This window comes from Carassius carassius, unplaced genomic scaffold, assembly GCF_963082965.1.
Source record: "Carassius carassius unplaced genomic scaffold, fCarCar2.1 SCAFFOLD_58, whole genome shotgun sequence".
Lineage (NCBI taxonomy): Eukaryota > Metazoa > Chordata > Actinopteri > Cypriniformes > Cyprinidae > Carassius > Carassius carassius.
Genome location: NW_026775030.1, coordinates 770,182 through 795,450, shown reverse-complemented (window position 1 = coordinate 795,450; position 25,269 = coordinate 770,182). Strand labels below are relative to the sequence as shown.

General features: G+C 40.7%; 1 protein-coding gene and 1 long non-coding RNA gene across 2 annotated transcripts in view; both read left to right on the top strand.

The window, feature by feature from the left end:
* The window catches only part of LOC132134236 (uncharacterized), a 31,270-nt gene extending 28,056 nt beyond the window's left edge, over positions 1 to 3,214 (top strand). Inside the window, exon 2 of the long non-coding RNA XR_009429429.1 lies at positions 2,272 to 3,214. This is a non-coding gene — a long non-coding RNA (uncharacterized LOC132134236). The remainder of the gene's footprint in view (positions 1 to 2,271) is intronic.
* The window catches only part of ranbp2 (RAN binding protein 2), a 213,404-nt gene that overhangs the window by 94,734 nt on the left and 93,401 nt on the right, over positions 1 to 25,269 (top strand). The gene's annotated exons all lie outside the window — the stretch shown is intronic.

Genomic DNA, 25,269 nt, shown 5'->3' with positions numbered 1-25,269 from the left:
CCGACTACTTAAAATGTCAGGACACCTTCATCACCCGGGTGTTGATAGCGCACATGCATGGGTGAGACATGAATATCACGCATTGCTATTTGTGTTCTTGTTTGGTTCTCATCCAAAGTGCGCAAAACTATGTATCAGAATTGAGTTCTGTTTTTTTTAAGTCTTGTGCTTGAATTGAAGTGTTGCATGATATAATGATACTAGAAATGTATCACAATACTAGTACTGGCACTTTAAGAATGCATTTTAATAAGAGCTGTATTTTTCTCAATAAAACACTGATTATTTAAGGCGGATTGATTTCTGTGAAGCAGAAAAAACTGATGGAATTGTGGGATCCAGCCATTAAAACTGAATTTACTGTATAACGTGGAATATCAAAGAATTTGTCTATTTAAAAATTAGTCTAGAAGCTTGCGTTCTGCAAGTGAACATAGCTTGATTGTGCCATCCCAAAGAAGCACAAAGTCACTTTTATGGACTTTTATATTAAATGTTCCCTCCTGGTGGAATGACCTTCCCAACTCAAGCAGCTGAGTCCTTAGCCATCTTCAAGAATCGGCTAAAAACACATCTCTTCCATCTTTATTTGACCCTCTAACTTTAGCACTGACTATTCTAATTCTATTCTTAAAAAAATAAATAAAAAATAAATTCTAACTACCTTTCTACCTTTTTGTATTATATATTTTTTTCATTTATTATACAATTATATAAAAATACCTCTAACACTAGCTTGTTCTATTCTATCTGTTTTCTTTTTATTTATTATATTATTTAAAAGCCCTTGCTACGTATACTGCGTTTAAGCTAACTGGCACTTGTTATAGCACTTATGTATCATTGCACTTTTTTTTTTGATTGCTTCCATTGTCCTCATTTGTAAGTTGCTTTGGATAAAAGCGTCATTAAATGTAAATGTAATGTAAGGACATTGATAATGCCATGCAGCCACAAAAAGCACTGCTCATGGACACTATCCCACCTGAGCCCTGCCCAAAGACTGGGTCAGGCTTTTTGGGATGGTCCTCTGAATGTTCAGGTCATACTTAGAAGGGAGAGGTTATTATGTGAGTCTAGGAGAGCATAAGTCTAAGTGAACGTTTATGACATGCAGAGTCCCATAAGGCTCAATTCTTGCACCGCTATTGTTTAGCCTGTATATGCTCCCACTAAGTCAAATATGAGAAAGAACCAAATAATTTATCACAGCTATGCTGATGATACCCAGATTTACCTAGCTTTATCACCACTACAGCCCCATTGACTCCCTCTGCCAATGCACTAATGAAATTAACAGTTGGATGTGCCAGAACTTAATTCAGTTAAACAAGGAAAAAACTGAAATCATTGCATTTGGAAACAAAGATGAAGTTCTCAAGGTGAATGCATACCTTGATTAATGTCTTATTGTCTAAAACTTGCAACCAAGCTCAAACATTTCAAATACTGTTATAATCATCTCATCATGTAAAAAAAAACATTCATAGTGTCAGTGTGTTTGTTCACTGACAGCTGTAATGTGAATTGTAGGGGTATGAATCATCACTGGTTTCTCGATTCAATTCGATTACAATTATCATGTGAACAATTTGATTCAATTCAGTGCCAAGATGCATCATGAATTTATTCAATTTTATAAGCAGGCTACTTTTTTAAATAATAACAAATTAATAATAATAATAATAAAAAAGTAATAATTTAAACTACTTAATATAGCTTCAAAACATACAAGCAAATATAAAGTAATGGGGGGGGGGATTACAAATGATAAACAAATGCACAGATATCTATTTCCACATATCAGATGTAACTGTGTTTACATCAATCGTCTAACATAAAAGTATTGGGAGATGCATTTAACTACAGCCACGATCGAGCTTCAGGGCAAACAAACACAAAGAGCTGTAAAAGTCTGTCAGTACGTGAGTGTCGTGCATCGAATACGCACTGCACTACAAATGGCAGAAATTAAAGCATATCTGAAGTAAAAGACTGAAATAACGTCAAGTGGAAGCACACTGTCAAGCAATGCACATGTGTCTCACAGTACACTTATTCTGTGCAATGAAGCATGCCATATGCAAGACAAGCTCAGAATCAGTTCTGAAATGTTCTGAATCAATTCTAGAATCGTGAGACTCACGATGCATCAGAGAATCTAGAATTTCCACACCTCTAATGAATTCATTCATGAATTTATTATCATTCCACTACTGTCAGTGCTGATATTGGGAGTATGATGTTTTAATCATGTGTTTCTTTCTGCAGATGATAATTTCTCATGGCCAGATGCAGGAGCCCAAGTCTTTGGAAGCACAGTAACACAAAAGGAAGGAGGAAAAAAAAGCCATGAAGCAGAAGAGGGGGGCAGTGATGATAAAAACACCCCATAATGACAAGATCCACTATAGGATGAGTTCTGTGTTGCTGTGACAAGGTTATGTTAGACAGACAGACTTGATCCCTTTATCCCTTTCTGATGGGGAGGAGATTACAATTTACCAACTTTTTTTTTCAATTTGGAGATTACAAAAGACTGAACTGTCAAGCTTGCATTTATTTGTCCATTAACAGTTATCACAAAATGCTGCACTACACATCACTGTCACTGAGAATACTTATTTCTCTATACAATTAGTTCTAAAACATCAGTTTTAAGATTGAGTTATGAATGGTTTGGCTTGGATCTGTGTGATTTCTCATTGTTTCACCCCCTGCTGCTGTGTCCAGAGGTCTTTATATAATTTAGAGTCTATTTATGAAGGACAATCACAGATTTAATACTTTATCAATTTATTACCAGCAACAGATACACAGGCTTTGAAATATGTACAATATCACTATGTGCTAAAGTGTATGAATGCATTTAAATGTTATGACTCTGCATTTGACACTTAAAAATCTACTGAAGAGCAAAAAAACAAAGGAACAAAAAAAAACTCAAATTTAGTAGTACTATACCATTGTTTACTACAAAACCAGGGACCATCTATGTAAACTCTTATTTTAATTAATTTAGGTCCAGTTTTGCATACAATAAGTTTTAAGCACAAATGCAGACCATAATGATCAGAAAATGCAGGGAATTGTTATAGAAAAGCTAATGCACAATTTAAATTCTAATGTAGACAACATGAGGATACTTGACCAACTTGGCTTTATGATTAGAGAACAAATAGGGTGCATCCTCATCCCAGCTCCATAAACATATCCAACACCAAATAAATGAGCTGTTATGTTATTTAGATTCTAGAAAATTTTACTATAAGACAGTATAGTGGTTTGTTTTAAATGAGTGTCACAATCTCTAGCTGGAGTGCCTATGTACCTTTGCCACTCAATCCCAGACTCCATTTCCCATTACTCCTGCCTAGGAACTGATTACGGCCACATGTTTTCAATCAAGAGGACTATTTAAAGGGGGGTTGGACTGTGTACTAGAATGTAGAATTGTTAGACAGAATTTGTATTCAGACAGAATCATGAATCATTGTTCTTCCTTGTCTCTAAAGCAGCACAGCATGGCATCCACAGAACTTCTTAAGTTGAATTGAATACCTTTTACTACCTTTTTTACTACCTTCAAAATATTTTTTAATGCCAGCGCAATTACAAGCTGCAACTGTAGTGGCGTAAATTAAATATATTTTTACAAATGGAATAACATATTGCATTACAATGTTATGAGGTCATTATAATTTCACATCAACACTGGACTCAAAAACTGCCCACAGAGATAAGAATAGAAATGAAGACAGAAGAGGAAGGAGACATCTTCTTCATAGAACATTAGTCAGTAAATCTGATGTGTGAGCAATCTAAAAAAGAGGTGGCTGTGATAAGCACAGGTGTTATTAAAATAAACTAAGCTGATACATTTAATTAAAGCAGAGTGATTAATCAAGATGTCACAATGGGCCTTTGTCCATAGTTTTGGACAAAGGTTCGCTGAAAACACAGCTTTGAGCGGCTTATTGCTTTATTAGACAACCTTAGCCTTTAATTATAGCATTATTAACCTAAAGTAAAGCATGAGCCAAGTGTTGGGCTACATTTGACAGGGATAGATATGTCAGGACTGTTTTGACAAAGTTAGATCATTGGTTCTCCAGCTGTGGCTCACTATTGGTGGTACTCAGGATACGATTAAACATACAATAAAATCATTTAAACAAAATCCCTTGATTTTTGTTTGGTTTTATCAGAGCCATGCTAAACCTCCAGATTAAGCATTACAGTAAGTCTATAACACAATGACCATCTTAGTCTACTCCAACCTCCATTTAATTACATAAATTTTCCAATATAATAGCTACTATTACCGAAAAGCAACAGTAGGCTAAATAATAAAATGAACACAAATTCGTCAAATTGTTTGAATACAAACAACTATGTAAGCATATAGGTCTACCAAACAGGGTTTCCAGTATTTCACAATTTTTATTTTTTTTATTTTTGCGATCAAAATTACAGATTTTGCTGCAGCTTTTCTCAAAATTTGCTATGATATTTGCACCATTTCTTATTGTTTTGCAGTGAAAATATACCACAGAGAAAATTCTTCTAACACTGTTATGAATTTTCTGACATGGAGAACCACTGTATAGGCTCAAGACTAACGTTTGAGGACACCAGCACTAGAGCCATTAAGATCTACAGAAGGTGGCTCCAGCACCTGACAGTGAAGCACCTTAATCACACATCTACATCATATTTATGCATCATATTTATGCATTTAAATATACAAGATGTTTTTTAAGAGTGCTTGTTCATCTGCAGTACGTCTCTAAGATGTTTCTTGTCAGATTTCAAATAGACATTTATTAGAATGCATGTAAAACTGCTTCTAAGACCTTTTTCAGATTACACAGCAGATGATTCCTAGATCTTTGGCAGACGTCTTACAGATGTAATAAATATATTACATATGGTAACATGTACTTTTATTACTGCCATTCATAATGTCTAAACCTAATTTAATGAATAGAGATATATATAGGCCATATTAGTGAGTATAAATGACCTATAAGTACTTCTCTGCAGCCGTCTTCTAGTGGTCATTTAATATCTTTTTTTTTTATTTTTAAATAAGAATTTCCTTTCCTACATTATAAAACTTTTAGTTTCATACATGGGGGAAACCTATTTAAAGATTAACAAATATCGTCACTTTCAAAATAACTTTCAAGCATTGAAGTGCTGGGAAAAGTTGTGTGAAGCATTTAAAATCACTCGAAAACATCAGACCATTTCTGCAACAAGTTGTTCCTGTAGTTTACTGTTAAATCCATGGTGAATGGTGGAGACTGTGTTTATTGAACAATGTTTTTCTTGGTTTCCACATCAGTGGTGTTTGTTTTGATATCAGCTTTAACAGAGTTCTGCGCTGAATTTGAATGCTTCTCACAAGATTTCACAGAGATGTTATTGATTCTGCTTTCTTCACTGTATCTCCCAGTGCTACAGTGCTGTGTATAATGGTGTTGTGGCTCCGGCTCGAGCAGGTAAACAGTCTGCACAGCCCGGACTAGTTGCGTGGATACCCAGTCTGTTTCAGTGCGCGCACGAATCGCAATCAACCACCCCTTTAAGTTGCACCCTTTCAACCACTCAGGGCTGTATATTGTTTGTAACATTATTCTAGCCAATCCTAGTTACCCTGTTTTTTCTTAGTTTTCCTAGTATCCTGGTTTCCTTGCCTGTTTTGATCCTTGGACTGTTTATCTGGTTACCTTTTTTGCTGCTTGCCCTGACCATTGCCTGTTATTGGATTACGCTTTTGTCTTGGCCTTGGATGAAATTGTTTGCTTGCGTTCGACCCTGCCTGTTTGACCCCGCTCTTAATAAAGCCTGAACTTTGACCCTCCAACTCTGTTGTCATGCCTCCATATTACAATGAGCTTAAAATCCCACGTTTCTTTTTTGATTTTAGAAATAAAAATAAGAATAATAAATGAAAAATATAATAAAAACAAAATTAAACTTAGTAAAAAAAAAGTATTAGGTTTTTTATATACTTCAATACTAAAAGTAAAAATTACTGATCTATTTGTGTCTTTTTAACTTACTTGTATATATACTCTTATAATCTGACAATACTGACACAAAAGTCAACAAATCTTATTACTATAATTTAGTTTATATATAAATTTTTCTTCTTTCTTTCTTTCTTTCTTTCTTGAGGCTGACAGAAATACGTTAATTTGTCAACTGAGAGAAGACAATGAAGAAAATGAAAAAAAGTAAAATGAATGAGAAAGTTTATATGAAAAAACGAGTTGATAGTAATATGGATGAAGAATTAAATTGTTGTGAGTCAAAAATAGCCAACATTCAACAGTTCAAAGAATACAACACCAGACAGAGATCCGATCAGTTAGTAGGTCTATGTTAAAAAATTAAATAAAATAAAAACACTCACCAGAGGTAGCTGTTGAAGCATTATTGGATCTGTGTATTCATATATGAAATGAAGGTACCCAATGATTGGAAAAGTGCAATAGTGAAAGAAAAAGACGCAACAAAACCTAATAGGCCACTTGCCCTAACATCTACATTTTTCTAAATAATGGAGAAAATTATAGTAAAAAGGCTGAATTACTTTTTGGAGAGAAAACAAAAAAAGAAGAAAAAGACATGATCATCAGCTCAGAGTGGTTTTGGGAAGGAGAGATCTACAGTGAATCTTCCCATATTAATAAAAAATTATGTTAAAAAAGCTTTAAAGGGTACATAACATATATACGGTTTCACCTAATCTGATGTTAATCTTGAGTACCTATAGAGTAGTACTGCATCCTTCATATATCAAAAAAGTATTGAGTTTTATCATATTTAAAAGAAAAATACAGCTTTCCGATTCTTTCCGGAAAAAGCCGAGCTCCTGGGGGCGTGCCGTGGGCGGAGTTATAATACTGATGTTTCGTGTTGTTTCCATTAACATATATTCACTTATGTGCTGATTTCCAAAAAAATACAGAAATCTGATGCAGTTGTACTTACATAAATGGGGTCTTTTATCACAGGGACGGCTCCATGTTTTAATAGCAAACGATGTGCAAATCCAGTGTCGACTTGGGCCATGATTTATAAAACATTCGTCACTCAAATGACCAGAACACACAAACGCACTTGATACACTCCGTTGCTGCCCCAGAAAAACAAACTGCATCCACTGTTCATGTAACGCTGGGATCTTGGGGAAGCTGAACACTGTAAACTTTCCCTCACATCCAAAAATGCACTTATTTGGAGGCATTCTCGAACAAATCCTATGCAGCGCTGTTAACGATTTTGAAGCGCGTTGATGTGCTCGGTCTCACTCTCCTCTGGTCAATTGTGTGTGCACGGGCGCGCTTTTCCGACAGAAATGCTCGTATAAGGACTTCCGTTCTCATCTACGTCATTAGATCCACAATCTAAAAAAAACAGCCGAAACTTATACCAACCCTGAAGTAAGAATTTTGGCACAGAAATTCTCAGTCATTCTTCTAAATTATTTTTTACAACTTTGGCCATGTTTAGAATGAGAATCCTTCTCTTTAACACTGTAAACAACTCTGAATACACGAAACACCATTGTACCCCCCTTTAAGAATTAATGAAAAAAAAATACCTTGTTGCTTTTTTCTTTGACATTGAAAATACATATATAAAAACTTTATGGATTAAGCTAAATTAAGATAAGTAAAATTAGAATGGGGGTAGAATATTGGATATTATATTTATTGTTTGAGCATGCATTGCAGGTAAGAATATGTCAATAAATGTCAGCATCGTATGATATCCTGAACGGGACTCCACAAGGAAGTGTAATCAGTCCAGTTTTATTTACTATAATGATTATTTAATGATATGTTTAAAAAAGTAAAAGCAAGCATTGGGAAGGCACTATATGCAGATGATGGAGCAGTATGGAAAAGAGGTAGGAATTTAGGAAATATAGTTAAAGGAATACATGAATCAATAAAAGTTGAAAGGTGTCAGTAGATTGGGGATAAAATATTTCTGCACCAAATACCCAATATATGGTTTTTACAAAGAACATGGAAGAAATTATACAATCAATCATTAGAAAGTGTGACAGAATTAAAATATCTTGGATTAATCTTTGATGAGAAATTAACTTGGAAGAAAACAAATGCAAAGGCATAATAAATTGCATGACTTAAATAGCTAAGTATGAATGGAGAGCAAGAAAATGAAGACTGCTCTCCTTAGAGTTACAAATGATCTGCTCTTATCATCTGATCGTGGGTGTATCTCTCTATTAGTTTGATTGGATCTTAGTGCTGCGTTTGACACAATTGACCACAACATTCTTTTGCATAGACTTGAACACTTTGTTGGCATCAGTGGAAGTGCATTAGCATGGTTTAAATCGTACTTATATGACCGCCATCAGTTCGTAGCAGTGAATGAAGATGTATCCTATCGATCACAAGTGCAGTATGGAGTACCTCAAGGCTCAGTACTAGGGCCGCTATTCTTCACGCTTTATATGTTACCCTTGGGAGATATCATCAGGAAACATGGTGTTAGCTTTCACTGTTATGCTGATGATACTCAGCTCTATATTTCTTCGCAGCCCGGTGAAACACACCAATTTGAAAAACTAATGGATTGCATAGTCGATATAAAAAACTGGATGACGAGTAATTTCTTACTGCTAAATTCTGAAAAAACAGAGGTGTTAATTATAGGACCTAAAAACTCTGCTTGTAATAACCTAGAACACTGTCTAAGACTTGATGGTTGCTCTGTCAATTCTTCGTCATCAGTTAGGAACCTAGGTGTGCTATTTGATCGCAATCTTTCCTTAGAAAGCCACGTTTCTAGCATTTGTAAAACTGCATTTTTCAATCTCAAAAATATATCTAAATTACGGCCTATGCTCTCAATGTTAAATGCAGAAATGTTAATCCATGCATTTATGACCTCAAGGTTAGACTATTGTAATGCTTTATTGGGTGGTTGTTCTGCACGCTTAGTAAACAAACTACAGCTAGTCCAAAATGCAGCAGCAAGAGATCTTACTAGAACCAGGAAGTATGACCATATTAGCCCGGTCCTGTCAACACTGCACTGGCTCCCTATCAAGCACCGCATGGATTTTAAAATATTGCTTATTACTTATAAAGCCCTGAATGGTTTAGCACCTCAGTATTTGAATGAGCTCCTTTTACATTATAATCCTCTACGTCCGCTACGTTCTCAAAACTCAGGCAATTTGATAATACCTAGAATATCAAAATCAACTGCAGGCGGCAGATCCTTTTCCTATTTGGCGCCTAAACTCTGGAATAACCTACCTAACATTGTTCGGGAGGCAGACACACTCTTGCAGTTTAAATCTAGATTAAAGACCCATCTCTTTAACCTGGCATACACATAACATACTAATTTGCTTTTATTATCCAAATCCGTTAAAGGATTTTTAGGCTGCATTAATTAGGTAAACCGGAACCGGAAACACTTCCCATAACACCCTATGTACTTGCTACATCATTAGAAGAATGGCATCTACGCTAATATTTGTCTGTTTCTCTCTTGTTCCGAGGTCACCGTGGCCACCAGATCCAGTCTGTGTCCAGATCAGAGGGTCACTGCAGTCACCCGGATCCAGTACGTATCCAGACCAGATGCTGGATCAGCACCTAGAAAGGACCTCTACATCCCTGAAAGACAGTGGAGACCAGGACAACTAGAGCCCCAGATACAGATACCTTGTCTCAGTGGAGCACCAGGACAAGACCACAGGAAACAGATGATTCTTCTGCACAATCTGACTTTGCTGCAGCCTGGAATTGAACTACTGGTTTCGTCTGGTCAGAGGAGAACTGGCCCCCAACTGAGCCTGGTTTCTCCCAAGGTTTTTTTCTCCATTCTGTCACCGATGGAGTTTCGGTTCCTTGCCGCTGTCGCCTCTGGCTTGCTTAGTTGGGGACACTTCATCTACAGCGATATCGTTGACTTGATTGCAAATAAATGCACAGACACTATTTAACTGAACAGAGATGACATAACTGAATCCAATGATGAACTGCCTTTAACTATCATTTTTGCATTATTGACACTGTTTTCCTAATGAATGTTGTTCAGTTGCTTTGACGCAATGTATTTTGTTTAAAGCGCTATATAAATAAAGGTGACATTGACATTGACATTGTTACATGTATATTTAGCCCTAATATGCTCTAGTATAGGTGATGGGTGTGCAGTGTTCACAAGACTGCAGTGATGCTGCTGACGTGTTTTCTTTGTTATTGGGCACGCCAGAAAACACGTCAGCAGCGTTGACAATGTCAGCAACATTGTCAGAAGACAATGCTGAATAAAGTCATAGTTTTTGCTATTTTTGGACCAAAATGTATTTTCGATGCTTCAACAAATTCTAACTGACCCTCTGATGTCACATGGACGACTTTGATGATGTTTTTCTTACCTTTCTGGACATGGACAGTATACCGTACACACAGCTTCAATGGAGGGACTGAGAGCTCTCGGACTAAATCTAAAATATCTTAAACTGTGTTCTGAAGATAAACAGAGGTCTCACGGGTTTGGAACGACTTAATGACATAATTTTTGGCTGAACTAACCCTTAAAGGCTCTCTATTGGAGTCATAGAGTTGCAACATCTCTTTTATATACACAGGGGCTTGACCATGCAATGCTCTAAACACCATCACAATAATTTTTTAATTAATTCTAAATTTGACAGGGAGCCAATCTAAAGAAATTAAAATTAGCAGTTATCTCTTTGATGATGTGGTTAAAGCTTAGCAGCAGCATTTTGAACAGGATTTTAAGGGATGAATTATTAAGACAAGTAAAAAGATAGTTACAATAATTAAGGCTGGAGGAAATAAATGCATGTACTATTATTTCCATCTCTGCTGTGGACATAACTGGCCTCAATTTTGTGATCTTTCTCAACTGATAAAAACAATTATGAACCAAATAATTCACATGTTGAACAAGACTGAAGGCTTTTATCATATGAACACCTAAATTACGAAAGGGTAGATTTAACAGAATTTGATAAAGGGCCAAGATTTTACATCAATTTTGGGAGAACACCAGCAGGAAGCGAGATAAGTACTTCTGTTTTTTTTCAGGATTTAAATAAGTAATTAAGTAAGTAATTTTTTGCCATCCAGGCTTCAATAGAGTTTATACAATTTAGAAGAGAAGAACATTTTGTAATTTCATGATGCTTAAAAGAAATATATTATTGAATATCATTTGCATAGCAACGATAGTGAATGCCTTCAAAATTACCTATCAGTTTCCCCAAAGGCATCTGTCATGGTTGGTAAACCGTGATCTCAGGGTTTTTCACTATGTGGTTGAAGTCTGTGTGTTACGCTTCACCACTGATTAGTTTGTGGGCGTCTCCGCTGATTGTCATCAGCAATAGCTGTCACTCATTACTCATCCCTATATATTGGCTTGTCTAACGTCTTGTGTTTGTGAGAGCGTTGTTTCATGTACTTCGACTTATGTTTGCTTTCTTGTGTGTTTCTGCATTGGATGTCCGTGTCTCCACGGAACCCCGTCCACTCTTCGCACATCACCAACAAGCAACATCACTTACCTTCGGCTCGCTTCCCCGCAGTTCCTGTGTCACCCTCTCCTGCTGCCAACTCATCTCCGCCATCCAGATCCTTCACTCACCTGCACCATCCTGGACTGTGTATTCCCTTCAGCGTCATCTTTGTTCTTATTGTTGTCCTGTATCATTGTTCTCATTAAACCGTGTTAACTCGCACTTGCTTCCTGCCACTCCTTTCACCCCGACGTTACAGAACGCTCTCATCCAAAATGGAAGCAGCAAGCATCACTTCACTCTCAGAATTCATCCATCACAGCGTCAACCGCATGGATCAGCAGCAGGAGAGTATCATTTTAAACACCGGACGCGCAATCCAAGTCCACGCCCTCTCTGAAGAAATGAAAAGAGTGTTCGATCGAGCCGCAGCAGGCAGGGAGGCCGCTCACCAACTCTCGGATCTCCGACAAGGGAAATCGTCGGTGGCGGATTACTCCATCCAGTTCCGCACCCTGGGGGCCGCGTGCCAGTGGAACAAGGTGGCGCAGTGGGATCGATTCCTGCATGGGCTGGCCCGACCGTGTTCATAAGGAGATCTACCTCCTCGAGTTGCCCCATACACTCAGCGGTCTCATCGACCTGGCGCTCCGGGTGGACGCCCAGATTAATCGCCTGGGTAAACAAACCAGTCCATCACGCCACTACGTCTCTCCGGAACGGGGCCACTCGAGTCGAGAGAACATGGTCGGTTCCGTCTACGATCACGAACCCATGCAGGTGAGTAGAGCTCGATTTTCCCGGAAGGAGAGAGAGAGGCGGAGGTCTCAAGGACTATGTTTGTATTGCGGTGGCACGGATCATTCCCTCCATTCATGCCCGGTAAAAGAGCCAGTCCGGTAGTAAATTTGAGGCTACTATCGGGTGAGATCTCTGCCAGGAAGTCCTCAACTACATCTTCGACTCTCCTTCCGGTAAAACTGCGGTGGGAGAATCACACTCACGACTGTCACGCCCTTCTGGACTCTGGGGCCAAAGGTAATTTCATTGACTCTCTCCTTGCACATCACCTGAACCTTCCTATGGGGGACGGCGGTATGGGAGAATCGACATCCGTGTTGCACCTCGTTCCACGCCCTCTCTGAAGAAATGAAAAGAGTGTTCGATCGAGCCGCGGCAGGCAGGGAGGCCGCTCACCAAATCTCGGATCTCTGACAAGGGAAATCGTCGGTGGCGGATTACTCCATCCAGTTCCGCAGTTCCGCACCCTGGGGGCCGCGTGCCAGTGGAACAAGGTGGCGCAGTGGGATCGATTCCTGCATGGGCTGGCCGACCGTGTTCATAAGGAGATTTACCTCCTCGAGTTGCCCCATACACTCAGCGGTCTCATCGACCTGGCGCTCCGGGTGGACGCCCAGATTAATCGCCTGGGTAAACAAACCAGTCCATCATGCCACTACGTCTCTCCGGAACGGGGCCACTCGAGTCGAGAGAACATAGTCGGTCCCGTCTAGGATCACGAACCCATGCAGGTGGGTAGAGCTCGACTTTCCCGGAAGGAGAGAGAGAGGCGGAGGTCTCAAGGACTATGTTTTTTATTGCGGTGGCTCGGATCATTCCCTCCATTCATGCCCGGTAAAAGAGCCAGTCCGGTAGTAAATTTGAGGCTACTATCGGGTGAGATCTCCGCCAGGAAGTCCTCAACTACATCTTCGACTCTCCTTCCGGTAAAACTGCGGTGGGAGAATCACACTCACGACTGTCATGGCCTTCTGGACTCTGGGGCCAAAGGTAATTTCATTGACTCTCTCCTTGCACGTCACCTGAACCTTCCTGTCCTTCCCGTGTCTCATCCCATCCATGTCACCACCAGGAACTGCCACACGTCACTCACTACACTGAACCCATAACTCTGCTCACCTCAGGCAATCACAACGAAACCATATCCTTTTTCCTCATGGACTCCCCTGTCGCTCCCATTGTTTTAGGTCACCCCTGGTTGGTCAAACATAATCCACGAGTGGATTGGGGTTCCAACACAGTCACCTTGTGGAGTGAAAGTTGTCATAAGTCTTGTCTGGTTTCTGCTTGTCCTGTTGTGCCTGTTTCTGTCTTTCAGAAAGAGACCATGGTTGATGTCTGTGTTTTTCATTGCAGAACTCAAACCAACTTTGGAGTTGTCTTGTCTGATTTGGAGAGTCATCATTCTTGGTCTTTCCTCTTAAAGGTAAATTTCACACACAAAATCATTTACTTGCCCTCATGCCATTCCAAACCTATAAGACTTGAATATATTGAAATGAATATATTTTTAATTTTCTCATAATTTTGTTAATCCATTTATAGTCTAGATAATCAGTATTTTAAAGCCTCATAAATACAGAGTTATTGTAGAAGTAATTCATTCCGATATTTATATATGAATAAATCTTAAATTATATGATAGCAAACATGTATGTTCCAAATAAAATACTGGTCTCCCAGACTAGCAATGGAGGACACAAATTAAGAGAATATTAAATATATTCATTTGTTTTCCAAAAATGAGCAGAGTTTGTGTGGGTCTGGATAAACATGAGGGAGAGTAAATTATGACCATTTTCATTATTTGGTGAACTAACCGTTTGAAGAGCAGCCACCTAGGTACATGAAAATTTTGTGAGGTATGTGAATTAGGGGTGTGCACGGATAGTCAAACATTTGAATATTCGTTCTGCTCTAATTATTCGATAAGTAAAAATGATATGCGAATTTCGCAAAAAAAAAAAAAAAAAGTTCACAATAAAACCTAATTTGGTCACTTCCTGTGATTCTCCACGGCATATTTGAAGATGTATGCAAGCAAAAAATAATTAATGAATAAGGGGCTGTTCCCATCGCGCCTAAAAACGCATGGAAAACGCTAGGCGCGCGGCTTTCTCCTTCTTTCCAAGGCGCTCGGGCAGAAGCGCTCCTGGAGCGTCTGCCAATGACGCGCTCTCTCCATTAAGACGCAGAAATTTCAGCAAAGGATAAATGGATTTGCAGCACAAAAAAATCGCTTTTAGTAGCTCTGCTACTAAATTTATTTCAAAATGGCAATCCATATACAGCTATGATCAGCTGTTCCTTCATCTTGGCTGGGCTTTCAACGTTGTTACAGGAAAGGATGAAGCTGAATGTTTAGTTCTTGTCACATGACCTGCGGTGCGCTTGCAGCATTCAGAAAAGTTGAGATGTTTTTAACTTGATGCAGTGCCGACGTGCCTGGAAAAAACGAGCGCATCGCAACCGTGTCGCTTCCATTATGAGCACGCGTGCCTACATTGGAAATAACAAACTTGAGCGTGCAAAAGACGCGATAAGTGAATGGCCCCTAAGAACTGCGGTCTTCTACAGTACTTCAAATATGCCGTGGAGAATCACAGAAAGTGACCGAATTCAAGAACATTGTTGCGGCATCTCTCAAGCAACGAATAAACACAGCTAACTTGGAGAATGCAGTGAAAACTCCTCTTCTCGCGTCTGCCCTAGACCCTCGGCACAAACATCTCAGGTTCCTCGACGAAAACATGAGAGAAGAAGTAAGAAAAAAACTTTTTGAACATTATCAGAACATTTTCCTTAATGCGAGTGGTGTGGATGCAGTCCCCGTCACCAACGATGAAGAGGATGCAATGCCCACTCGTCGGAAAAGGCTGAGCCACATTCTTTCACACAAACACACACACACACACACACATATGTCTGTTAAATGTTATAATATCAGAGTTAATGTTGTGATTTATTTGTGTACTGTCATGCCAGAATAGTTGGTAAAGAACCTAACTAATTGTACATTTATTGTATAATAGTGTTTTTCGTATATTTTTTATACAATATATATACAATTGAACAAAGTCCAATTTGATCTTAAGTTATATTCAACGAATGTTCAATGCTTTATGAACTGTAGCTGTTAATGCCATCCTTTTCTGCATTTCTTCTTACATGTTACTTTTTGACTTTACTCTTGTTTTTAATAAATATTTTCCTTTTGATAATTATTATTTGTGTGTAAAAGTGATATTTAAAATGAACATTATTTGTAGGTTTGTTGCCTAGCTCAATTTGGGTTCATTTTAATGTAGCATGCATTGTTTCCCACATCCTTACACTCAATTGGTGGCGGCACTCTGAGAGTTAATTTTCTGCCAGCAGGTAACGGCTGCAAAGCGGCACTGAGCTCACAAATGCTGCCTCATCAAGCATTACATGCTAAATGAATTTAAAAATTTTCTAAATATAGTAGTTTTCCTTCTGAAATACAGTGATAAAAAACACCTGCTCTGGTTTTTGAAACCCTGCAATGTAGTCATTTTAAACCATAAAAAAAGCAACCCAGCAGGTTTGGTTAAACATGATAACCCAACTGGTTGGGTTAAAATAACCCAGCGTTGGGTTCGTCTCTTTTTGACCCAGCACTGGGTTGCCAAAATAACCCTTGTATTGACTACCGAGAGCTGAACAACATCACGATAAAGAATACCTGTCCTTTGCTGTTGATGTCTTCAGCTTTCGAAAGGTTACAGGGAGCATCCGTATTCAAAAAATTTGATTTACGTAATGCTTATCATTTGGTCCGGATCAGGAAGGGGGATGAATGGAAAACCGCCTTTAACACCCCTAGAAGGCACTTTGAATATTTGGTGATGCCGTTCGGGCTCTCCAACTTGCCAGGGGTTTTCCAAGCACTCGTTAATGACGTGTTGAGAGACATGGTAGATCAGTTTTATATGTTTACCTGGATGACATACTGATTTTTTCTCCATCTCTCCAGGAACATGTGCAACACGTCAGACGAGTGCTCCAGAGATTACTTGAGAATGGTCTTTTTGTCAAGGCGGAGAAATGCGTATTCCATGCACAGTCTGTTCCCTTCCTAGGGTACATCGTCTCGTCCGAGGGAATACATATGGATCCTGACAAGGTTAAGGCTGTGATAGATTGGCCATCTCCAGATTCCCGTAAGGCCCTACAGCGGTTTATGGGGTTTGCCAATTGTTATCGACGTTTTATTCATAATTTCAGCCAACTAGTCTCACCTCTGACCGCCTTGACCTCCCCCAGTACTCCGTTCAGGTGGTCTGATGCAGCCGAAACTGCATTTACCAACCTCAAGAGCCACTTCGTTTCGGCTCCTATCCTAGTAGCCCCTGATCCCACACGGCAGTTCATGGTGGAGGTCGACGCATCAGAGGTGGGAGTAGGAGCAGTTAGTCCCAACGTGTTCCCTCGGACGATAAGATGCATCCCTGCACGTTTTTTTCACATCGTTTATCTCCTGCTGAACGCAATTATGACATTGGTAACAGAGAATTGTTGGCTGTCAAATTAGCTTTAGAGGAGTGGCGTCACTGGTTGGAAGGGTCAGGGGTACCTTTCATTGTTTGTACCGATCACAAGAATTTAGAGTACATTAGAACTGCCAAAAGACTCAATTCCAGGCGGGCTCGGTGGGCACTTTTTTTCGGCCGCTTTGATTTTACTCTGTCGTACCGCCTGGGTTCCAAAAATGTTAAACCCGATTCTTTGTCACGTCTTTTTGATCCTTCCGCACGCCCGGTGACTCCCGAGTGTATTTTACCTGACAAAACAGTCGTCTCAGCACTCGTATGGGAGGTCGAATCGAAGGTCAAGACGGCCTTAGAAGGGGTAACGCCTCCGCCCGGATGCCCACCTAATCGTTTATTTGTGCCGGAGGAGTTACGGTCCGAAGTTATTCAGTGGGGTCACTGCTCTAATGTTGCTTGTCATCCAGGGATAAGCCGAACCAAGGGTTTAGTTAAGCAACGATTCTGGTTGCCACTTATGGCTCGCGACGTCCACAATTTTGTTTTGGCTTGCTCAGTTTGCGCCAGTGATAAGTCATCTAACCAACCTCCAGATGGGCTTCTTCAACCGCTGTCTGTCCCTTCGAGACCCTGGTCACATATCGCTCTAGATTTTGTTACTGCCCTCCCGCCCTCTAATGGCATGACGGTCGTTTTGACCGTAGTGGACCGGTTCTCAAAGGCGGAACATTTAATTCCCTTGCCCAAATTACCTACAGCCAAGGAAACAGCGATCACTGTCCTTGATCACGTCTTTCGGTTACATGGCCTCCCGGTAGACGTGGTTTCTGACAGGGGATCCCAATTCATATCCAAATTTTGGAAAGAGTTTTGTAAATTGTTAGGAGCGACGGTTAGTCTGTCTTCGGGTTATCATCCCCAGAGTAACAGGCAGTCTGAGCGAGCCAACCTAGATTTAGAGAGAACATTGCGATGTTTAGTCTCCAAGAATCCTTCTTCCTGGAGCCAACAACTCTCTATGGTGGAGTACGCTCACAACTCGTTACCAGTGTCAGCCACTGGCCTCTCTCCGTTTCAGTGCAGCTTAGGTTACCAGCCACCGGTCTTTCCTAGTCTGGAGTCTGAAGTCGCGGTCCCCTCCGCTCACGCATTTGTCCAGAGGTGCCACCGCACCTGGACCAGAGCCCGTGAGACTCTGCTCCGGATGAGGGAGCGCACTAAGGCCAAAGCCGATCGCCACCGGTCGAAGCCTCCCGTATACGACGTGGGTCAAAAAGTGTGGCTTTCCACTAACAATATTCCACTCCGCTCCGTTTCTAATAAATTAGCTCCCAAATTTATTGGCCTGTTTCCTGTCACCAAGATTTTTAGTCCAGTGACAGTCCGCCTCAAACTACCTCCAGCGTACAGGAGAATTCATCCCGCCTTCCATGTGTCCAAAATTAAACCCATGTTTTATTCACGTATTAATCCGCCTACCCCGGTTCCCCCACCGACGCGTCTCGTAGATGGGGAACCAACTTATTCGGTAAATCGTATTCTGGACTCGAGACGGAGGGGACGAGGATTCCAGTACTTGGTGGACTGGGAAGGTTACGGTCTGGAGGAGAGGAGTTGGGTACCTGCTAGGGACATACTGGATCACTCCCTTATTGATGATTACAATCAGCAGGTAGGCCCTTCTGGGAACTCCAGGAGGCCAGGAGGAACTGTCACAGTGACACCTGCTGTTTATACATGTATCTCACTATACCACATATTCCCTTTTTTGTCGAAGAAGAAAACTTGGATAATAACCGAAATAACAAAGAACGGAACATTAGAAAAATAACAGTTTTGAATAATAACAAAAGTACTCTTCTTTATACTAATATGTCACAAACACCTTATTAGACTATTGTAACAATGTGCAAAATTCATAATCATCGGGAAGAAGGAGGCGGGAACCGGCGGACAATCAAATGATATTTTAATTACAAAATAAACACAAAACAGCGCAGCAGCCCCTCACGGCCGACTGCCGCGCACAAACACAAACCAAATCAAAACACAAACTAAAATCCAGGCCTGGTCCTCTCTCGTCCGTCACTGTTGTCGCTCCTGTTTTATATCCTTCCACTTCCTCCGTGGGACTCGAGACCGGTGGGTCGAGCAGGTGTTGCTCATTTCCAATCACTCCACCGGCCTCGCTTATGTTCCCATGGCTCTCGGCCCCGTCCCAATCGTCACATAACCCCATCGCCCCTCGCAGACCGGGTGGTACTCTCGAGACTGCGCTTTACCCCCCCCCTCCTTCGGGGGGGGACCGCTCACGGGGACCTGCGGGAACCTGGGGGTAGGACAGACGAGGCGAGAGAAAAGGAGATGGAAGGATGAGGAGCGACAGACGAGAAAGAGGAGAGAGGAGAAAAAAAAAAATCATTCCGGTTCCCAGATGCACTGTTGCTCGGCCCTCCACCAGGTGGGTCAACTCCTCCGCAGTGCCTGGTGGTGGCACTGGGCTGCCCTCGGTGGATGGCACAACACTCCTCTGCCACCCGGTGGACAGCAGAGCATGTGAGCGAAGCGGAGGTGTGTGATGCTCCGCTATGTTTTCCGCTCTATGGACGTGCGCTCCACTCAGTCGCTCAACCGCCCAAGCAAGCGCTCTGTTAATATTCCGCTCACACTCGCCATAAACCAATTCTTGCTCAGATCCCGCTCCGACATAAAATTGCTTGACTAGTAGGCCTAATTGTTTACTGTTTGTACCGAAATTCTTGGATAATTGTATAAAATTATTCATGCTGAGTTGCTGATAAATAGCAATTATCATGTTTCAAAACGAAATTCTTACATTTTTCTTAATTGTATTAATTGTATTAATTAAAATCTATTAAATATATAAATCTAACCTTAGCCAACATACCTAAATTGCAAAAACTGAAAAAGTGTATTTGATTTTCGTTAACTTTATTTCCATGAAAGAAGTTTAGCTGCCAGTTGTTGTGCAATAGAACATTAAAAACAGGTTCATTAAAACACAAACACACACACGAGATGAAATATGCATAGATCTTTACAAATAAAAATGTATTATAAAGACTGTGAGAAGCATAAACAAGATAAAATGCACTTAAAGAACGCTTAGTTATGAACTGACATCGATGAAAGAAACACACTTTCTAGTGTCAAGTTAAAGTAGACCATTACTGCGGGGATCTTTGGTCTATTAAAACGTATCTTGATGTTTACTGGATTTTAGAATTCACTTTAAGAAACATTAGCTTGGACAAAGTGTCAGGCTTCAGGCTCCGGGAAAGCATTCCAGTGGCAGAAAACACTCGCTCAGCGCTGGAAGAACCACTGGGGATGCTGAATATTTTGCGGGCGACCTTGGCTAGTTGAGGGAGGGATCCAGCACTGGTTTTCCAAAATCCTAGTACGTCTTCCTGTGGACTTTTTCTCATTGAGCCAAGGTACTCCTCCATCTGACCTATGGAGGTGTCAGCTACACTCGAGTTACTTTCATATGAGCCGAAAATGCGTACCTTCTTTGGAACGCTTCTGTGACTTTGTTTACACCACTGCATTCTGCCTCCTTCACCAACATTTCGCGAATCTCTGCGAGTCGTACTATCTGTACTATCTGTACTATCTGTACTGTACTCACTGTACTATTTCTAATAATCCATTCTGTTTTGAAACGTGGATCTATTACAGCCGCCAACACAAGGTGCTTGTCAGAATAGAATCTGTTAAAACGAGTAGAGACATTGACTGACAGTGTCTCCACAAACGCACGAATGGGTAGGTGGGGGGACTCAGGAAGACTGGACAATAGCTGTTTAATTTCCATTACAGCTGGAAGAATCATGCCCAGGTTTCCGAGCTCTTTTTGCATAGCATTAGTAAGTTCTACCAGAGGTGATAGCACCTCAGTCAGGGCTTGGAGCTGAAGTGCGTCATTTATGTTCAGCATACTGTTCTCAGGAATAGTCAGCTTATTTTGAAATTGCGAGTCTCTTTCAAACATTTTAATTACAGATTCAATCATGCGCAGCTGACTGCTCCATCTGGTGATACATGCTTGAGTGGGACGCACACCCAGTTTATCAGCTTCCTCGGTGTTCAGGGTGCTCTTTCTGACAGCTCTTACAAGTTTTGCCGTACGTGTGATGACATTGCCCACATCAGCATGGCTGTTTATTGCATCCTTTAGGGCGAGCTGTAGTAAATGGATAGGGCATCGCATATGGAGATGTTTGGAGATGATATGGATATGTTTTCGGTGATATATGTAGCGGTCACGTTCTCAATGATCTGCAAAAAATTTGGCTGGAATGGGGAAGGCTGATTATCCACTGTGTCACCTTCCTCTGGGTCCTCTTCCTCTCCCTCCTCTTCTACGGCACTTTCCTCAAACCCTGGAAGGTTGAAAGCCTTTATCATATTACTGGCGCTGTCGGTGACCACCCTGACAACACGTCTTTGTAAATTCCAGTGTTGTAAAACACCTTCATATTTCTGAGAAATACTCTCAGCTGTGTGGTGTCCTTTAAGATGTTCACAGGACAGCAACACAGTGTGACCATTGAACACTTCATCAACGAAACTTGCCACAACACCTAGAAAGCTGTGTCCTCTTCTGTTTGTCCATATGTCTAGCATAAGCGCGAAGCCATCTCCTAACTGCAACAGCTCCCTAAGTCTGCCTTCCATCTCACTAAGAGCATTTGGCATCAGTGTATCACGCACTGTATTGTAGCATGGAGGGGTGTATCCGGGCTGGGCAACGCTGACAAAATTACCCATACCCTCTCTTTCACCTTTTGTCAGAGGTTCATAATCCAAGTAAACCATCTTAAAAAATGCGTCATCTAATTCTTTCTTACATGCATTTGACACGGAGAACTGGGGACGCTGGAGAGGAAAAAAATTCTTTATCTCCTTTTGGCCTTTTGTAGTTTTTTCTGTAAAGAACAAATTTGCGTGCGTTATATTAGATTATAAATTACTGTTGCCTATATCTAGCCTATTCTGTAGGTCTACCTGTTGGTTTGGGTCAGTTTTTTTTATTTAATTTTTTAATAATAATATTTTAATAGGCCTAAGTAGTGTGGCTAATAGGCCTATCTTCTGTACTATGTAGTTCTTTATTAAGACCTATATACAGCTGTGAGTTTAGGTCTACAGTTTAACTGATATTATTTAATAACTACGGAGCTCCGAATATAATTCGACTTAAAAATTCGTTTTTACAACGTCACCAGGTTTTATTAATTTATTTAATTTTAAGCAATAATGATTTTAATAAGTAATAACGAAATATAATGATTCTTTCCAAGATTTAGGCGAATGAACGAATTCGTGGCAGCTAACAGCCTTACAGCCTTACCTAACACAAATTCGTTACATGAAATGAGTTCATCTAACTCCAACATTTTGAAAAGTTAATTCAATATATATTTATGATGTGCACTTAAACGCTAATTAGGTTAAGCAGAACTCAAATCTAAATAAATTACTATAAATTATTTTAATCTATAGGCTATTACCTTACAGTCTATTACGTCTAAACGGCAGACCACAAAATATTTAAAAGAAAAATGGGATTGATTCATTAATTCTAACATTATTTTTCGATCACGTTTTTATAACATAAGGCTGTATGTTATTATGCGTCATATATTTCATAGCTAATTAAAATAGCCTAACTAAACGGTATATTAGGCTATCTTTCATAACTAATAAAATAAATAAACGATAATATAATAAATAAATCTATTTCATGTTAAGCATAGATTAATCCTTTTAAAACGAATTCAGTAATTTAATACTTAATTCGTTGCTTTAATGTAGGCTAGTCCTAGCATAAAACAGAATAGCCTATTCTAAATTCGTGACCGTAATTTTGTCTGCATGTTATGATCGGGGCTCCGTACAACAGAATATAGCTAACCTTATCCTACCTGTTTATTCGTTTTTATGGTATGTAGCTCACCTTTTGCTGCACCATGTTTGCATAGCACATCCTCGTGCTTTCTGGCAATGTGCCGCTTCAGATTCCAATATGAATCTTTACTAACTTTAACAGTCTCCCCGCACTCCCTCTCAGTTTCTTCTCCCAGCTCATTCTTAACTTTGATTTTTACTTTACATATATGTATAAGGCTTGCAACTTCGTTGAAACAATATCTGAACTTCATAACTGCTCTACTATTCTCGACCTCTACAGATTCTAGCTCAAAAAAGCAAATCACCAAAGGGCATTCTGGGTTGAGCGAGCGGCGCTGAGCGTATTGAGCGAGCGGAGCGGAACATTCAGAAAGGCCCTCTTTGCTCTTATGGAAATATTACCACTCCGCTCCCGCTCCACTCCGCTCACATGCTCTGGTGGACAGCGACGGCTCCTCCGGTTTTGGGCAGCCGGCAGGAGTCCCCCGTTCCCTGCTCCTCCCCATTCTTGGTGGATGGCAGCAGGCTCCGGTCCCCTGGTGAACGGCGCCGACTCCTCCGCTCCCTCACGGATGGCAGACGCCCCTCCACATCACGGGCAGCCGGCAGTGAGCTCGCCCATCCCCGGCAACTCACTCCAGCCCACCGCCTCGAGCGTCAATGGCGGCACATTTCCTCACCTGCTCGATGGCGCCGCGGATTCACCACAGCGGCGAGGGATCTTCAGCAGCGCGTCCCTCCTTCTCCCGGGCTTCGGCACCACAATATGGTAACAATATGGACTCCATAATTATCGGGAAGAAGGAGGCGGGAACCGGCGGACAATCAAATTATTGAAAGGCTTGAAGGAGTCTTGTGTTAAAGAAGCTGTATTGGATCTAGTGATGCAGGATGCAGTCGGAGCAAGGTGCATAGAGTTCCAAACTTTTCCATCTGAAAGGAGATAAGTCTGAGCCTTTCTGAGCCATAACTTTAAAAAGTTTTGTAAACTTGGAATCTCGTTTCTTCGAAATACCAGGCTTCTTAATACGCACAAATGTCCCAACTTGAATGTTTGGAGATGGTGCACTGCATCGCCATTCTGTGTACTCTTTCATTTTGTGTGACTGTTGGATGATTTGTTTCAGATTCTGTTGATCTTTTGGAGGAGCCACGCATGGAAGACCACTCACATGCAGATTTGTCTTAATTTGTCAGCCATGCAAAAGCTCAGCAGGTGACAGTTTTGTAACAGAATGTGGAGTTGCTCTGTATGTATGTAGAAACTCTGTCACAAAAACTTTCCACTCTTTACCTTCAATGTTAGCAGTCTGCAAACACTCTATGGAAGCGTTTAATCTACCCATTCACTTGGGGGTAATAGACAGTGCTTTGGTAATGCTTAATATCTCTGTTTGCAAGGAATGCCTCAAACTCCGCCGAAACAAATTTTGAGCCATTATCAGTTACAAGTTCAAGAGGATTTCCCTCACAACTGAATGCAGCAGACAGGAATTTCACAACAGTCGCAGAAGTAACATCAGGTGTAAATGCAATCTCTGGCCATTTACTGTAGTAATCATTGAGTGTCATAGCATAGCGAGATCCTTGAGGAGCATTATTCAAGGGCCCAACTACATCAATAGCCAGTTTTTCCAAAGAAGTTGTTGGAGTAGTCACATGACAGAGTGGAGCTACATGAGTATTAGCCCTTTTATCATGCTGGAGGCAGGTGTAACAGGATTTGATAGCATTTTTCCACTTGACAGTCCATCCCAAGCCACCAATACAAGTCTCTCAGCCTCTGCTTTGTACGCACCATCCCTTGATGAGTTGCATGAGCCAACTGGATGAACTCAGATTGCAATGCTTCTGGAATGATTACCCGATGTGTGCCTCGAATTACGTAACCATCATGCACAGCCAGCTCATTCCGAAGACAGTAATAAGGAGCGATAACTGAACTTTTCACCCCTTTTCAATGCAAGCCTTTACCTGTTGAAGAATAGGACAAGCATCACACGTTGCCTTAAGCTGCTCTACAGTAACAGCTGAAAACTCAGGGGACAGTACTGCCACCATCTTAAGATCTTGCTCTTGGCTGTAATCAGCAGCAGGACGGGGAAGTCTGGACAAACAATCTGCTGTCCCATTGGCTTGGCCAGGCTTGTATTTCATACTGTAATTAAAACACAAGAGGTGCACAGACCATCGAGCCAGCCTCATGCATGCACATCCAAGACCCTTTGTGGAAAGCAGCGTAGACAAAGGACTGTGGTCAGTGCAAAGAGTAAAGTGGCAACCCCAGTGGTAAGTATGCCACTTTTCTGTTTCCCAAACACAAGCCAAGGCCTCCTTTTCTGTTGTAGAGTACTTCCTTTCGCAATCTGACAATGTTCTAGATGCAAAAGCAACTGTTCTTTTATCAGTGCCATGACTCACGACACCGACGCCATAATCTGACGCATCTGTAGTGACTGTTGTCGG